Consider the following 11,412-nt stretch of genomic DNA (forward strand, 5'->3'; position numbering starts at 1 on the left):
TCGTTTTCAAATGCAGATCTCCCTGCTGCAGCAGTAAGCAGCCAGGCCTGCAATGGAGCGGGGATGGGGCTTCTGCAAGGGTGGCATAAATAGCACCTGCAGAGCATGCGCGCATTGCACCAGCCCATGAACTGAAGAATGACACCCTAGGTGCCTTCTGGTCACCACACACACACATGCACACACACACGCACACACATGCACACACACGCACATGCACGCACAAAGAGAGGAAACCAAAGAAGGATGTAGGTGTCGTCACCATGAGGTGTCTTAGGTCACTGTTGCTGCTCCCGGATCTCAGAGCCCATCCACAGCAACTGCCACCAGGGGAGGATACCTCTCCCATCATGCACAAGTCAGTTAGGGCATGCCCTGCGTGGATTGGCTCCATACCTGTGCTGACTAGTTTTCTGTCAACTTGACTCAAGCGAGAGTCATCTGAGACATGGGGACATCAATTGAAAAAACGCTTCCCTAAGATTGGGCGGTAGCCAAACCTGCAGAGCATCTTCTTAACTAGTGATTGATGGAGGAGAGCCCAGCCCACAGTGGGTGGTTCCATCCCCGGGCTGGTGGTCCTGGGTTCTGTAACAAAGCAGGTGAGCAAGACATGGGAAGCAAGCCAGTAAGCATCGCCCCTCCATGGCCTCAGCATCAGCTCCAGCTTTCGGGATCCTGCTGTGTTTGAGTTCCTGTCCTGACTTCCTTCAGTGATGAGCAGCAATGTGGAAGTGTGAGCCCAATAAACCCTTTCCTCCCCAACTTGCTCTTTGGTCATGGTGTTTTGTCGCAGCAACAGTGACCTAAGACACCTCATGGTGACGACACCTACATCCTTCTTTGGTTTCCTCTCTTTGTGTGTGCGCGCACGTGTGTGTGTGTGTGTGTGTGTGTGTGTGTGTGTGTGGTGACCAAAGGACTCCTAGATTGTCATTCTTCAGAATTCATCTAACTTGTTTTTTGAGAAAAGGTTTCTTACTGGCCTGGAGGCCGACTGGCCAGTAAGTCTCAGAGACCATCTCTGCTTTCCCAGTGTTGAATTGCGTGTGCTACCGTGCTTGGCTTTTTTTTTTTCTTTTTTAAATACAGGTTCTAGGGATGGAACCCAAGCACTTCCCCAACAGAGCAGTCTCCTTAGCCCCCCTTCTTTATGAAGTACGCCCACTGACTCCTGGCACAGAGGGCTGTGGAAGGCACAGGGCCATGGAGGAGAGACGCTGGGAAGCAAGCCCCAGAGGCTGGTGCAAACAAGGGAAGGGCAGGGATATTCTCTCAGTGAGCAGTCTGACTAGGAACTTGGCTAAACCATCCTAATTACACTGGGCTGAGGGAGGGTGGGGCTGATAAGCTCTGCAAGTCACACCTATGAAGAAAAGCTAACGCGTGTGAGAAACTGGACGCGGCCCAGTCCTATACAGGGTAGGGCCATCTCACCTTGCTCTTTCACCGAGGCATGCAGGCCCGCCTTGATTCCAGAAGTCTCCTCAGTCCCCTGTGTGCACACCTGTGCCGGCATGCACGGGAACTTCCTTACCATGAGCCTATTGGTTCTTGAGACATTTCAGTTACTGTTTACAGTCCAAACCCAAAGAGAGAAAATACTCTCTTAGACATTTTGTGTCTATGCAAATCTAACGATATAGTTATGAGTCAGATGGAGATGGAATATTGTGACCTTAACATGAAAGCATTGTGAGCATTCTCCCACGATCGCCTCAGTGTTATCAGACCCTGCTAGGTACCCACACAGTACAGTCCAGTCAGATGCCATCGTACTGAAATGTACCCATCACTTGCAACAGACCTGAAGAGTCGGAGGCGTGGGAGTGTTCTTCCCAGGCCAGGCTACCTTCCAAAAGCCTGAACAGACACAAGCCCTTAGTGGCTTCTACTGGGAGGCCACTGTAATGTTCCCATAACAGAAGCGTATTGTCACAAAAGCTGAGTCCGTAAATACTCGCCTGACGCAAGCGTGGAGACCCAAGTTTGATCCCCAGCACTCACGTCAAAAAGGGTGTGTGGTGGGCCCTGTCACCATTCCAGGGATAGGAGAGGGAGTGGAGGCAGTCAAATCCCTGGAGCTAACTGGCCAGTCAGCCTCTCTTCAAGACTCGGTCAATGACAAGGTGGGGCCCGACAGCTGGCTCAGCAGGTAAGGTGTTTACCACTGAGCCTGCAACCTCAGCTTCATCTGTGTGTCCCACGCGAAAACTGGGAACCAGCTTTTGGAAGTTGTTCTCTGACCTATATCCATACACAATGAATCCATCAACCAGTGTAAAAAAATTGTTGAAAAAGCAAGGTGGACTGCTCCTGAGGAGAGGCGGCTGAGGTCGACCTCTGGCCTCCATACACACTTGAGCACATATGTGAACATGCATCCACACACGTGTCAAATAGGAAGCATACTCCAATTCCGTTCTGAGGCATTTTACATTGATTAACTTTGTGTATGTGTGCATGTGTGTGTGTGCGTGTGTGTGTTCTAGTATGTTGACCTGTGCATTTGTGTACCCTTTGTAGGTCAGGGGTAGATGTTGAGGACTTTCTCCTTGACTTTCCTACTCTCTTTTCTGAAACAGTTATTCACCAAACCACTTGACTGGCTTCCCGATAAACTCACGCTCGTGTCTTCAGATCTTGAGTTACAGGTGTGTACAGACTTGCCTGGCTCTGATGGTGTCAGGAATCTGAACTTGGGTCCTCATGTAAGCCCTTTACATACTGAGCTAACTCCCCAATTCCAGGAAGATCTTTTGAGGCCAGCCTGGGCATCTGTCCTATTTAGCATTTCCTGTCAACTTGACACAGTCTAGGTTCATCTGAGAAGAAACACTTCATTAAGGAATTGCCTGGGTCAGACTGGCCTGTGAGCATTTCTGCATGGGGGTAGGGTGTGTGTGTGTCTTGATTATTAGTCGGTGCAGGAGAGCTTATGTGGACACCTGGGCAGGTGATCCTGGGCTATTCAAGAAAGCCTGAGTGAGCCAGAAAGCAGGGGTTCTCCATGGTTCCTGCCTCAAGAATTATGCCCTTAAAGTGTAAGCTAAATAAACTCTTTCCTATCCTACTTACTGTTGGTCGGAGTGTTTTTATTTTATTTTATTTTTTTTTGGTCGGAGTGTTTTTAGCACATCAAATCAAGCTAGAAGCTGGGCGGTGGTGATGCGCTCGGGAGGCAGAGGCAGGAGGATGTCTGAATTTGAGACCAGTCTGATCTACAAAGTGAGTTCCAGGACAGTCTGAGCTACATAGAGAGATCCTGTTTCAGAAAACCGGAGAGAGAGAGAGAGAGAGAGAGAGAGAGAGAGAGAGAGAGAGAGAGCAAACTAAGATAGCAGGACAGCAAGATAGGTGATAGATAGATAGATAGATAGATGATAGATAGCTAGATAGATAGATAGACAGACAGATACACATTGTCTTAGTTAGGGTTTCTATTGCTGTAAAGCAAATGAAGCAACTCTAATAAAGGAAAACATTTAACTGAGGTGGTGGCTTATAGTTTTAGTTTGTTATTATCACTACAGGGAGCATGGCAGCTGGGGGCATGGCAGCGTGCAGGCAGACATGGTGTTTGAAAAGTATCTGAGATCTTGATCTGAAGGCAGCAGGGAGTGGTCTGTCCTCTTTCTCTTTTTGTACTCCCGAGGAAAGCAGGGCTTTGTGCATTTGTGGCCAATACCACGCTTCTGGGCTACATCTCAGCCGCCTCTCCTCAGGAGCAGTCCACCTTGCTTTTTCAACAATTTTTTACACTGGTTGATGGATTCATTGTGTATGGATATAAGTCAGAGAACAACTTCCAAAAGCTGGTTCCCAGTTTTCGCGTGGGACACACAGATGAAGCTGAGGTTGCAGGCTCAGTGGTAAACACCTTACCTGCTGAGCCAGCTGTTGGGCCCCACCTTGTCATTGACCAAGTCTTGAAGAGAGGTTGACTGGCCAGTTAGCTCCAGTGGTCTGTCTCAATAGGCATAGCTTGAGCCTATTCCAGACCTCACAGCCCACTTCCATAGTGACACACTACCTCCAACAAGACCACACCTACTCCAATAAGCCATACATCCTAACAGTGCCGCTCACATTGTCTTTCAAACTACCATATACATGTATATGTATATGCACACACACACATAAGTATACACACACATCTCATTTCCTTCTCAGAGGATCAAATGCAAGCTCTTACCAGAACCCATAAAATCGTCTGTTGCTGCCTCATCCGTTCCCCTCCATGGCTTGCTTTCTTGAGGTCTGCCTCACGCTCTGGAGATAGGAGCTGCCTCTGGTCCCTCTCTAAACGACTATATCAAGATTGGTACCAATTTCCACACATGCTGCGCTATGGTCTTCCAAGGCAGTCATCTCTAAGCTGAGATGTAACCTGGAAGCGTGGCATTGGCCAAAAACGCACAAAGCCCTGGTTTCCTCGGCAGTACAAAAAGGGAAAGGACAAGAGAAAGTGGCCATTGTGCCGGCTCCACTCTCAACAGGGACCTCACCCAAGGTTGTTGTACCTGTTCGTTCAGCTGGGCTGTGAAGCGTTGCCTCTAGGCTCCTGGTGAGGCCATCACTAAAGTCCCAGTGTTGCTCTTTAATGGCTCCAGGGATTTGGGCTGCTCGGGTGGTGCCTGAGTCTTATTATGCAAACCAAAGGCTATAAACATTTCCCTTGAAGGAGGAGGGGTGTGGGAGGTGGCGGGCTGTAAAGGAGCCACACGCTCTGCGGAGCTCCTCAAATGCGCGCTGAGGACACGAGGTGCAAACTCGATGGCTGGACCTCAGCGACATCTTGTTGGATGGTGGCTTCGATTTGAAAATGCCTTAATCCGTGGAAAGCATTTTCTCTAGCCAGCCTGGCATGGAAAGCATACTGTTGGCTGTCCCATCAAACGGCACAAGGATTCCTTCTCTAAGGGCAACATGTGGCCTCAATTATGGTGATGACACCGCACCCGACACAGCACGCATGCTCCAGTGTGGAATGGGGCTGGGGTGCGGCGGAGACAGTGGTCAGAGGGCTGAGGGCTTGAGAGCAAGGCTTTGAACTGGTCTGTGCCACGGGCTTGTCCTTGCTCTGGGATAAGGTCCCTACTGTTCTTACAGTCTGTTCGCGGTCCCGATAAGAGCGCTGAAAACGGGGTGCTTTAAAAACTGGTCTGGAGTGACACCCAGAGTTAGGTGGTTTCTGGACCAGCCCACCACCACCTACCAACTGACTTACCTGTGCTAGGTGCGTCATTCAGGCGATGGCTCCCACCAAAAGCGCCATTCCTGGGGAATACCTGGCAGAGGTCTGTCTCTAGCCAGATGATTTTTCAGGAGTAATTTTCATGTGTGCTCTGCTGAAGGAACTAGCCAGGATTTATTTATAGTCATTACCGTGAAGGAGGGAGATTTTTTTTCCCTTCCTATCTTTTAAAGCTATGCTTTCTGAGTGTACTATTTAAAACATACTGCTTCAGATCAGTCTGAGGAAAAGACCTGGAGCTAAGACCTTGCTCTGCAAGGCTCCAGAGAGGTTCTGGATTCTGTTCTGGCTACTTTTGAATATATCTAGAATGTTCCAAGGTGAGAATTTAAAATAGCAAACCTTTCAATTTGTTAAAAGCACACTTAAAATAATAAGGCATAAACTTAATTTTCCCCTTTTCTATCGTTCTCTAGAAAATCCTGTTTCTATAACGAACGCAAAGAAGAAAACACCTTGCCATGAACCAGGTCTGTTTTTCTCAGGAGACTTAGAGGAAGCCGGGAGGAGACCAGAGTGAGGCTGTTTTCCCTCTGCTCTTGCAAGGCAAACACCATGTGACTGCTGGCACCTGCTGTATGGGAGTTTCCTACACAGTCCAGCAAGGGAGCCATCAAACCTACAGCAATGAACTAGAGCTGGGTGTCTCCGGTCCCGCTGGTATCTCACAGGCTCTACCTGGAAGTGGTATCATAACTTAGCTCCAAGACAGCCTCAGGTTCAGACGCCAGGAGCAGCCACAGGTGACTTTCCCTCTGCTTCTACTTGACCAGCGAGAGGTTAAGTTTGAGTTCTTTGTCCCAGCCCCTCCGTGGTTCTTTTAACTCATTCACTTGACCCAAGAACTTTGAGCAGCGGCCATGTACACTTGCTGTCTATTGTAAAGGATGTCATGAAGCCTGGTGTGCTAGTTGCATAGTTACAGGAAGCTGAGATGGGGGATTGAAAGTGTTCTGTGGAAAGAATGAACCCAAGTCAAGGCATGGGAGTGACAGTCGTACTGGTCAGTTTGTGATATCAGTGATGTCAATTGGGCATAGGCTGGAGTCCTTCGAGAAAATGCCTCAGCAGACTGGCCCACAGGCAGAGAGTTCTTCTTTCTTTCTTCTTCTTCTTCTTCTTCTTCTTCTTCTTCTTCTTCTTCTTCTTCTTCTTCTTTGATGTGGGAGGGCCCAGCTCACTGTAGGCGGTGTCACCCCTGGGCTAGCTGTCCTGGATACTATAAGAAAGCAGACTGAATTTACAGCCAATCAGCAGCAAGCCAGTTAGCACTGTTCCTCCATGGCCTCTGCTTTAGTTCCTGCCTCCAGGTTCCTGCCCTGCTTGATGGTTCCTGCCTAGATCTCCCTCAGTAATGGGCTGTTACCTGAGAGTTGTGAGCTGACATAAACCCTTTCCTGCCCAAGTAGCTTTGGTCATGGTCTTCTGTTTATGATTTTCTTTTCTTTTTCATTTGTTATGCATGCAGTGTTCAGCTGGCATGTATGCCTGCAGGCCAGAAGAAGGCAACGGACCCCATTATAGATGGCTATGAGCCTCCATGTGGTTGCTGGGAATTGAACTCAGAACCTCTGGCAGAACAGTCAGTACTCTTAACCTCTGAGCCATCTCTTCATGGTTTTTTTTTATCAAAGCAATAGAAAACGTAAGACAAGTTATCAGACAAGAACTGCTATAAACATTTAAATAAAGAATTTACTTTGCATGGCTGAGGAGAGTCCTTTGTGGGGAGAGTGTTCTGTAGGGAGAGTGCTCCGTGGGGAGAGTGCTCCGTGGGGAGAGTGCTCCGTGGGGAGAGTGTTCTGTGGGGAGAGTGTTCTGTGGGGAGAGTGCTCCGTGGGGAGAGTGCTCCGTGGGGAGAGTGTTCTGTGGGGAGAGTGCTCCATGGGAGAACGCTCTGTAGGGAGAGTGCTCTGTAGGGAGAGTGCTCCGTGGGGAGAGTGCTTTGTGGGAGAGCACTCCGTGGGGAGAGTGCTCCGTGGGGAGAGTGCTCTGTGGGGAGAGTGCTCCGTGGGAGAACGCTCTGTAGGGAGAGTGCTCCGTGGGGAGAGTGTTCTGTAGGGAGAGTGCTCCGTGGGGAGAGTGCTCCGTGGGGAGAGTGTTCTGTGGGGAGAGTGCTCCGTGGGAGAACGCTCTGTAGGGAGAGTGCTCCGTGGGGAGAGTGCTCTGTGGGGAGAGTGATTTGTGGGAGAGCGCTCCGTGGGGAGAGCGCTCCGCTCCATGGGGAGAGCGCTCCGTGGGGAGAGTGCTTTGTGGGAGAGCGCTCCGTGGGGAGAGCGCTCCACTCCGTGGGGAGAGCGCTCCGTGGGGAGAGCGCTCCGCTCCGTGGGGAGAGCGCTCCGTGGGGAGAGCGCTCCGTGGGGAGAGCGCTCCGTGGGGAGAGCGCTCCGTGGGGAGAGTGTTCTGTGGGGAGAGCGCTCCGTGGGAGAGTGTTCTGTGGGGAGAGCGCTCCGTGAGGAGAGTGCTCCATGGGGAGAGTGCTCCGTGGGAGAACGCTCTGTAGGGAGAGTGCTTGCTGTGTGTCAATCTGAGTTTGAATACTAAACACCATCCAAAATTTCCCTAATTTTCTTCCCAAATTTGTTGGTATTGTTGGGTTTTTTGTTGTTGTTGTTGTTGTTATTATGTGTTTGCTTTGGTTTGGTAGTTGTTAGCTTGTTTTGCTTTATTTTGTTTTTTTAGATGAGGTCACCTGTGTAACCTAGACCAGCCTTGAACTCACAGTGTAACTACACAAGCTTCAAACTAGCAATCTTCCTGGTTAGCCTACCAAGTATTTGGATTGCCGTGTGCATTGCTATGACCTAGTCTAATCAATGTTCAGCTATAACACAAGATCTCTTTAATTTTTTAATCCACAAAATCTGTTAAAAAGTAAACTTGGGTCCCAGCCTTCGGAAGGCAGAGGCAGGCAGATCTCTGTGAGTTCGAGGTCAGCCTGACGTAGAATCCCTGTCTCAAAAAACTGGAAAAGAAAAAAAAGGTAAACTTGAGTGTACTAAACTGTTTCTCTGTTGTTTAAACAATACAGTAGCCGGGTGGTGGTGGTGCGCACCTTTAATCCCAGCACTTGGGAGGCAGAGGCAGATGGATCTTTTAGTTGAAGGCCAGACTGGCCTATAGAGCAAGTTCCAGCATAGCCATAGCTACACAGAGAAATCTTGTCTTAAAAATAAATAAATAAATAAATAAATAAATAAATAAACAAACAAACAATAAACGATATGAGTTAATTTTCTCACTATTCTGGAGATAATAAATATAAGACATGATGTCCACAGGGCTGGTTTCCTCTGAAGCCTCTCTCCATGGCTTATGGAAGCCTCTCTTCTCATGTCTTCCTATAGTCTTCTTTCTGTGTGTGTGAGGTAATTATTGTCTCTTCTTTAAAGAATATTGATTGATTGTGTCTTCCTGTTTCTGTAGTTGTGAAGAGACACCACAGTCACAGCAACTCCTAAGAAGGAAAAGCATTTAATTGGGTGGTTTACATTTTCAGAGGTTTAGTCCATCATCATCATGGCAGGACACGGTGGCGTCCAGGCAGCCATGGTGCTAGAGAAGGAGCTGAGAGTGACTTGCAGGCAACAGGAAGTGGTCTGAAACACTGCGTGGCTTGAGCATATAAGAGATCTCAAAGTACGCCCCCACAGTGACACACTTCCTCCAACAAGGCCATAGCTACTCCAACAAAGCTACATTTCCTAATAGTGGGTTTATGGATGCCAGTTACATTCAAACTACCTCAGATTGATTGATTGATTGATTGATTGATTGATTGCAGCACAGGGCTCACACACACTAGACAGCATCTACCACTAAGCTATTTTTCTTGCCTCAGCCCAATTATTTTTAGTTGATACAGAATTGTACATATTCATAGAATATAGCCTAACATTTCATTATATGTAAACACTGTATAATATGATGAGATTAAATTAATTACATGTCATCACCCCAAACACTTATCACTTCATGTTAAGTGATCATCAAAATCCCATTTTGAACTGTAATGGTTAATCTCAATTGTCAACCTGAAAAGATCTGGAATTTCCGAGGCAATGGGCCTCCTACTTATAGAAGACTCTTAGCTAGAAAGTCTGCTTTCACCTTTAAAGCAGTCGGGGTTTATAGGAACTGTGGGCCCAAAAGATATAAATGTTGCTTGCTGATTATACAAATTTTAAAAACTTTAAAAAGGTTTTTAATTAACTGAGTTTCTTAAGTGAAAAGGTTCAAAACTGAGACACAATTAATTATCTGCCATCCTAAATTGGTCTCATATGTAAAATTCAGGCCTCACTTTTGCTAGAACTGAAGGAGGAAGACACACACACACACACACACACACACACACACACACACAGAGAGAGAGAGAGAGAGAGAGAGAGAGAGAGAGGGGCAGAGAGGCACGCTCACAGAGAGGTTTACCTTGCTGCCAGGTTTCATTTTAAGAAAACTCACAAAACAGGTTTCAGTGAAAGACAAACTCAAGCTACCATGCTGTTGTCACTGGCTGAAAATTTACTACTCCTTTATTTTAAAAAAAGCTTTTTTTCAATGTGGACTCTCAGTAACCAAATACCCGTGTCTCATGGTAAATGGTAGGATGTTTCCAGATAAAAAGTTAGAAGTTTAAGTAAGTTCTGAGGATCTGAGGAAGTGATTTAAGGTGTGTAAAACAAGACAACAATAACAACAAAAGGCTTAATGATGAAATATAAGACTTCAAAATTCAAGGTTTAACATTAATAAATGGACTTCTGATATGTTATTAATCTAGCCTTTGTACTTGCTACTATTATCATAGTCACAAGCTCAAACTTTTAAATTTCCTTTGATTGCTTTTTTTTTCTTTGAGACAGGGTTTCTCTGTATAGTCTTGACTGTCCTGGAACTCACTCTGTAAGCCAGGCTGTTCTCGAACTCACAGAGATCTGCCTGCCTCTGCCTCCCAAGTGCTGGGATTAAAGGTGTGCGCCAACCACCACCCGGTTCTTTGCTTGCTTTCTAAATATAGATTTGAAAGTGCTTTTTTCCCATGGTGCTAAAATCACCTGTGTCCAGTTGTAACCATTTAGACCTCTGGATAGAGGAAACCGTGTTCCTGCTTTTAGGAAGCATCTTCTGGGTCCTCAGCTCTTCTTCCTGTGTTCTTTCCTCCCAAGGAATTTCTGTCCAATGTGATTGCTCCTTGTCTCTTCAGGTTCAGTCAGTGAACTAGATGTTTCTGATGGAATTTCCCAAATCTCCTGTCGTTCCCCTCATGGTCTCTGATATTCCAGCCCCTCTAGGCTCTAGGCCTACAGTGACCCAACTTCAAATAATAATAATAATAATAATAATAATAATAATAATAATAATACAGCATGCCTTATCATCGACAAGATGTTGAAATGTTAGGTCTTGGGTGTTGTGGAATAATCCTTTTGTACACTGTGGAGATATGTCACTCGGGTTGATTTAATAAAAAGCTGAATGGCCAATAGCTAGGGAGAATTTTGGGGGCAGAGAGAACACTGAGAAGAAGGGGAGATGCCAGGATACAGGGCAAGCAGCATGGGCATTACAAAGCAATGGTAACTGAGCCATGTAAAAGAATATTTAAAAATATCAGTTATTTTAAGTTATAAGAACTAGCTAGAAACAAGCCTAAACTATCAGTCAAGATTTCATAATTAATAATAATTCTCTGTGTCATTATTTGGGATTTGGCAGTCCTGACAAAAAAATCAAATTAGACTCGGGCAGTCTATATGTCTAGACACGAGCTCAAACTGATCTATACAAGGATTTCTGGCAGTTAGATAAAAGCCAGAAGTCCTCAGGAACTTGGGAAACACATTTCTGTCCCCCAGAAGGACTCACTTCCCTTGCTCTTCCAGAAAGAAGTGGTTTCCATTGACAGATACCTGTGGCGGCGTTATCAGAGCCCATGCGGGCCTCCAGGCCTCCTCAGTGGCTTCTTGTGATACATCTCAAAGCATACACACCTCCCCAGGTTGCCCTCCTCCCAGATAGCCATTTGTTCTCTGTGGTTTAGCAAGATTCCCCCACCCCTGTCCATGCTCTCCTTGCTATTCTCTCTCATGCTCTTCTCTTCTTCCCTAACTAGTTCACTATTCTCTCTTGCTTTCTTGCTATCCTTGCTATTC

The 11,412-nt window shown here is 46.8% G+C and overlaps 1 protein-coding gene across 1 annotated transcript in view; it reads left to right on the forward strand.

Annotated features, from left to right (window-relative positions):
• Positions 1–5,796, forward strand: part of Twsg1 (twisted gastrulation BMP signaling modulator 1) — a 42,029-nt gene extending 36,233 nt beyond the window's left edge. The window contains exon 6 of the transcript XR_005972316.1: positions 5,674–5,796. The gene's annotated coding sequence lies outside the window, so the exon portion shown is untranslated. The remainder of the gene's footprint in view (positions 1–5,673) is intronic.
• Positions 5,797–11,412: the final 5,616 nt, after the last annotated feature.

Source organism: Microtus oregoni, unplaced genomic scaffold (genome assembly GCF_018167655.1).
Source record: "Microtus oregoni isolate MIOR12 unplaced genomic scaffold, Mior012 000038F_ref0000394, whole genome shotgun sequence".
Lineage (NCBI taxonomy): Eukaryota > Metazoa > Chordata > Mammalia > Rodentia > Cricetidae > Microtus > Microtus oregoni.